Source organism: Ischnura elegans, chromosome 2 (assembly GCF_921293095.1).
Source record: "Ischnura elegans chromosome 2, ioIscEleg1.1, whole genome shotgun sequence".
NCBI lineage: Eukaryota > Metazoa > Arthropoda > Insecta > Odonata > Coenagrionidae > Ischnura > Ischnura elegans.
In genome coordinates, this window is record NC_060247.1 from 109,070,166 (window position 1) to 109,077,343 (window position 7,178).

The window sequence follows — 7,178 nt, forward strand, 5'->3', positions numbered from 1 at the left end:
ATCTTCCATGAAAGTGGAAGTTTGACATCTCAGTTGAAACTTAATACTACACAATACTCTCGACAAATCGCGAGTTAAAAACATATCTTTACCGGATGCATCACATTTATATTATCATGCTCCATTAAATGACACTTTTAGAATCGTGGCAATAAATTTCATTCCAAACGAGAAAAATCAGGAAGCGGAAGTTGTTTGGAGGAGAAAGACATTAGGTTCTGCGTTCTACATGCTGAGTTGACAGTTATAGGCTCAACATCTACTTCTTTGAGGCGAAGTTGTTCGGAAGCCCTTTTCTGAAAGATAAATGTTGTATTTGCATCCGTTTAGAAGGATATTATCTGTTCCTTTTTAGCGTTTCTAAATACTCCATGGTCTACAAAAAAGAAAAAGAGCCCATTGAGAAAACTGGCCCATTGGCAAAAGGTATTCTATTAGGCGTTAAATGTGAAAATGGAGGAGACCTATTTGGATGTTGGAAGAGTTACAGTATGGATTTTTATAACTAGCGAAGGAGGCTTGGTACTGAACGAAAGTAAGTTACGATAGCGATTATAAAGATAATTCTTCAAATACAAGTAAATACAAGTGAACACAAGTAAAACGCTTTTATATAAATACTGAAAAAAGTCCACTGTTGCCCAAAAATCTTCATTAGGTCATGAAATTTAAAGTTTTGAACACAGCCATAACCTTGTTGATAGTAGGTAAAAATTAAATGCTCTCGTGGGGTTAAGAGGAAGCATACTCCCCGATGGACTTATCTCATTTCTTCTTTCTGACGTGAAGAATTGCTTTCTTAAAAACTAGCCATATAATTTTTTTTAATTCAGGACATTTAGGGGAGTGTGATCCTATTTAGGCTTCCGAGCTGACTTTGTGAAAGCACATATTGTAATGAATGCACATAAAACTCTCTATTTCCACAATTTCATTATTATCAAACCCCCACCGGTTCCACTTCTGAATCATTATAAAAGTGAGCTTTTTTTGTTCCTTCCATGAAATGCAGTCAACATATGTTACCATCTCGAATATAAATATTTTACTCAGGAGAAAATATAGAAAATACTGATGTGAAATTTTCAATTTTGATATGCCGGAAAATTCTGAACTCTTCCAATGAAATTATAAACAAAGATATCGTACTGCCCAATAAATTTTATTACACACCTTGAAAATTTCAAGATGATAGTGTTTTTTCATACTTAACACATTGCGTACGGTAGTGTTAAAATCCCTCCCACCCCTCTGTTCCGGCAGATTTTTAAATCTAAATACTCTAATAAAGAAATCTGAACTCTTCTCTTTGAATGAAATCATAAGCAAAGATATCGTACTGCCCAATAAATTTTATTTCGCAGCTCTACCGCACGTGTTGCGAACTCTTTGTTCATAATTTTACATATTGTTTCACGACATCTCTCCCAAAAAATCGTTGAATTCTTCTCTTTAAAGTGCCATTGTTTTTATTTTAATATTTTTGTAATCTAATTTTTTGTACACACTCAGGTATGATGTTACTAATCCTTTATGATGTGCTCCGAATGCGTGAATGTAGCAACTATGAAAACATCACTTTATTCAAACAAAAAATGTTTGCATACATTCTAAAAGTGTACAAATTATGCAAAATTATATTGTTAGTGAGATTTTCCTGTTTCGTATGAAAAAACATAATTAAATTAAATGGCTTAGTAAAAGGAGTCGACAGTAAAAACGAGAATTCTTGTCCTCCGTCTTTAACGTATGGCTCAGGAAAAAAGAATGACTGATAACTAACTGATGATTTCAGGCTTAACTTTGTGAAACTTTTCCATTATGGAAAATTGAAAAATAAACTTTGTTAGGTTCACTAATATATTTGAAAAAGCACAACCCGGGTTTCATTTCATGGTTACATCTTCAGGTGCATCGATCATGCTTGCATCTCCTTTCACAAGGGCACTGCATAGAGGACGCCCGATTCCATCTCGCATAAGGCCTATTTCTGTTGGCACTTCGGTCGCATTTTAATCAGGGTTTTTTCGGAGCACCGCGATGGTGAGTGCAATGCGATCCACTTTTATCCAATATTTTGCAGTATATTGCCTTTTATTTACTAGGAATAGCTTTGATAAGAAATGAAAATGATAGATCATATCATCATGTATATAAATTTCAGTTAAAACCGCTAATCGTACCTTATTTCCCCGTGAATCACGGATCAATTTTTCCGGCAGCGACGCAAGTGGCGACTTTTGGAAACCGGTGATTGACAACACATTTAGCGGCTGACTTGAGGATCCGCTTTAGTAACATTCGTGTTCTTTCATATTAAGTCTGGTGCTATAGTAAGTACATCTAGGTACCTGTCCCAACTCACCCCACTCTTTACCGACGGACGGACTTTGTCCTTACTGTTGCACCGGACTAGATAAAAAAAAGATATGCATGAGTGACTGATGCACCTGATGATTTAACCATGTTATTATACCCGGGTCGTGCTTTTTCATATGTATTAGTGAACCCAGCAAAATTTTATCTTTTATTTTCCTTGCAGATTCTCGTTATACGTACGCACCGTATTAAGTAATTCTCCGGGAAACAGACTAGGGGGAGTGATGGGTCTCCTTAAGTGGGTAGGTAGATTGGCAGCGCGAGGGAGTGGCCCATAAGTCCGAGGGAGTGGGTGTATCGCAGCCAGTTGTGAGGTTGGTGTGTGGATGTCGCCCGGCCGGGAGGAGGAGGAGGAGGAGATCCCGAGGGAGGCAGCTGCGATACGCTCCCTCTATCGTTAGTCATGTTCACGTCCATGCCAAAAAAAACGATTTCCCTCTCCCCTTGTTGCACGACTTCCGCCCTATCTGTCCTCCCTTTCGCTCTCTTCCACTTTCATCTCAACCCTCCCATTGGCCTATTTCCTCTGCGTCAATGGAAGAGAGCGTTTGGAAATTCCGTACTCGAGATATGTTGTTTCTTTACCCTGTAAAATGTCAGCGAGGGAGAAAATGTGCCGCTTTTTACTGCAAGTAGGTGAACGACAATTATTAACACAATTTCAAGCTTCCCACAGATTCAAAAATCCTCTCTCATTCCGCAAATAGGAGAACTAAATTCAATAACAAGATTTCAAGTTTCTGCTGCATCAAAAATCGTATTTTTTCTCTTATTGGTATAACTAATATTATTGGCATGATTTCATGTTTTCCACAGAATCGAAATTTGTATTTTTACTACCATTTGGAAGCCTATAATTATTGTCGCGATTCCAAGTTTTCCACAGATTCAAAAATCCTCTGTTTACTTTCATTAGGAGAACTAAAATTATTGGCATGATTCCAAGTTTTCCACAGAACCAAAAATCCTCTTTTTTACTGACATTGAGAGAATTAAAACTATTTACATGATTTTATGCTTTGCGTAGATTGAAAAATCCTGCTACTTATTGAAGGTATCATTGTGAAAAAGGCTCGGTTACCCTAATCCTATATTCTTATCTATTGGGAAAAAATGATTTAGTCTTGTGATAAAGAGGGAATAAGTTTAAGAAGAAAATACTTTTTAATCTTTTGACAAGCTAACATCATATTCACCAACAGGTTAACACCAGTGAAAGTTCCCGCGACGCCGTGTCGGTCATAGAGACCGAAATCCTATTAAATTTATGACGCTACGGGTGACCGGGAGCGATTGTTTGGGCATGGATCGTGATCGAAGTAGATATCATTAGCCTATAACTTCAAAGTAAAATGCATCCCCAATTCATTTGCAAAGATAATTCTACATGTAATGAACCAATAATACGCAACTGACACTAACACTTCGATGGCGTCACTGGGAATATACGCAAAAATTCCATGGTGGTCAAAGTGCCAAAGGTTCCTGACATATTTAACTCGTTGGCATTATTTTCCACTAAAAATTTAAAATTATTTTACGAAATAAAATGGTTTTATTCGAGATATAATTAAAATAAAGCTGTTTCTGAAATACCTTACATACCTTAAGGGAAGTCAAAAGAAGATAATATTGCTATAATATTGTCAGAAAGCTTAAATAATGATTTTGTGTTTAATTCATGCATCAAATGTCTCTATAGTAGAAAATGTTCTCAGTGGCTACTCAGATACTCTTGTTCCAGCAGTTTTAATTTACAAAACTTTTGTTTCGTGTAATGTGTCTTGAATAAAAATTTATCGCGGGTTCTTTTTGCGTCAAATAAAATAATTTTAATTTATTTTGGATTTTGATTTTCCGTATGTCTCCGTTTCGGCTCTTTTGAGCGTTATAGCATCCCCTTGTCATTAATATTCTCTCTCTGACTCCCTCTCTAACGGTCGACCCTGCTTTTCTCATCCCTCCACGTCCTTTTTCACGCACCAACAATCAATCCCGCTCACCCCTGTGACTTAAAAGAAAGTCTTTTACTGCGAAGAACCACCTAATCAATTTATTTTAACATAAGCTTAGGATTTGTTTTGACAGATATAATACATTTTGTTAAATATCGTCGCGGTTTATATTTACATAAATGATGTCTTAAGTGTTGTGCCATATGATTTATTGTTTTTTTTTCTGGAAGTGGTCTCGACACGGAAAATTTGTTTGCATTTTAATTTTAAGTTTGTATTCAATCAAAAACTAACTGAGTTCTACACTACTTTCATCGGTCAATATCGCCAATGCAAAAAATTATTGCGGAAGTTAAAAAATTCTCAATTGAATAATATAGTTTATTTTAATTTTAGCCATCACGCATAATAATTTCTCAGGGTAAGGAATATTTTAATTGTGTTGCCTTTCCCTTTACATCGTGGAAGCTAAAAAGGTATTTCTTATGCTTAAAATGAATTTTTAACAATATATTTAATTTATTAACATCGTAAAATTTTCTTGTTAGGAAACTCAACATTTTTTGTCGTTTTTTCTAAACAAATAATCATACTTTTTCGTGAGTAATATTAATGCGGATAAATATTAGAATACCAATTGAACATTCCGGAATAAAAAATTATATACTCTTTATTCGATCCTTTTTTAGGCTCCTACGTACTTTACTACACTTTCATGCCATTTTGGGTTGTATTAGGATAGTTCTTACGAAAATTTTGTGTTATTTTCAATATTTCCTTATTAATTTTAATCGTATTATCGTTTTAAAATGAAAAAACTGCCCTTTTCAACAACTATTTCGATGAGCACGTAAATATTCTAAACTCTCCGATGTCATCAAGTACGCTCTAAGTTATCGGGCGCAGACAAACTTAACAAGCAACGAGAAGAGCATTTTAACGGTTTGGTTGCTGCAGCCTGGCGACCCATCCTTCACTCGTCCCCCACGTTTTGCAACCTCGTCTCCTATCTCCCTCACCATCTCTTAATTTTCCCCGCAAACGCCGCGCTCGTAGACCGCGATCCTCCGTGGCTCGGAGGGTGGGTGGGTCGCTAGACCAATTTCTAATCATATTTTCGTCGCATTATTTCGAAAAAATTTTCTCAGCATGTTTTTTGGCGTGCTATATTAATTTCCAATGCTAGTTTCTACGAAAAAACTATTATTTTAGAAGATGCCATAAAACTATTATTTATCAACTGGATAATTATAACACTTGCTGCAAAGACAAAAGTTAGTTATCATAAAATATGAAAATGAATAGAAATTCCTTACATAGTATGAATTGATGATGTTTAAAATTATTTAATGAACAAATAAAGGCTAATAGTACGGCTGTTGGGCGCACTGACTTACGTTGAAAATATGCGATCTTCAGGCTTTTAGTGGTGCCGCTGTTTGGACTAAAAAGCGATAATTTTATGAGTATTACAATAATATTTGTGCGAAATTTTACTCCTATATTTTCATAGAAGCATTTTCTATGCCATGTACTCTTTACAGTTAACACTATTCAATATCAGATTCTTCTGAATACCACCCCCACCCCCCTATCCTCTTTGCATTCGCTCGCAGAGTCCGGCGATTCTTCCAGGGATAATTTTATTGAGTCCCTAATGTAAGGATCCGATTTTGAGGTCAGTCTCCGGAAAACATTCTCATTCGAGTAAAGACGAAATTTTTATCTGCCATGATACTCGCGGCGCACAGTGGGCTGAAATCGAAAAAGAAATGGCAAAAAATGATTTTTTCACTTTTAATTCAATGAAAAAAACGTTATATAATATAGAGTAGTCATGGAAAGCATAACTGAAATAATTTTATTTATAAGTATTTTTTTAGTGCAGGAGATGTCTATCAAGTTAATGTAAAACATTTGTTTTTAGTAAATTGGCTGAAGTACTTTGTTACAGCTTGTACTTTTGTTTTAAAATGCCCAAATTTAAAGTATATCATATTAAAAATCAATATTTTTTGGAGTCCATTGTAGTGAATATAAATTTTTATATTATTGATATTTTTATTACTTTTACTAAACAATAAAAATGTCCTATTTTATATTATAATGTTTTCATAAACTCACTTTGCTTGACATCTTGTCTGGGTCAAATCTTGCAAATCAATTTTAGCTCACTTTCCGATTAGCTATTAGCTGAAATTTTGCGATAAAAAAGTCGAATCCTATGAAAAATTTATTTTTATTTAGTATTATTTCCCGTACTTTTAACATAATGTAGCGGAAAACTATATGTTTTCGCATTGCTACGCATAGAGTTTTACACCGCATTATAAAACTAAGTGTCAACTTTAATTATCAAAATCCGCCCTACCCCACCTCTTCTATCAAGTTATGTGCGTGAGTGTCTACCGCTGCGGCGCTGTCTCGGTGAAGCATGTATCATCCTCTCCTCGGTCCCACGCACTTCCCGGTCGCACATCGCAATGCACGACCATCTTTTCAGGAATAGACTTCATCGGCCGACTCCCACGCCCGCACCTCACCCTCCCTCGAGAATGCCCTTGCTGTCAACCCATTCCAGTTCCTTAACAACTTCTCGTCTCCGTTCTAGACCACACCATGCATTGCCATGGGGCAATTTCATTACCACAGGTATCAACTTTTAAATGGCATTATTTTTTATGATTTTGTTATTTTTTCTCGGCGAATCGTATAAAAAATTATGAAATTGGAATTCCATTGAAATTATCTCACACGGCTGAATCTCCGAGAATTATTTATTGGCATTATTTTATTTTTTCAATGTTCTTACGTGTAGCCTAATATATTTTCTTGAATCAAAAG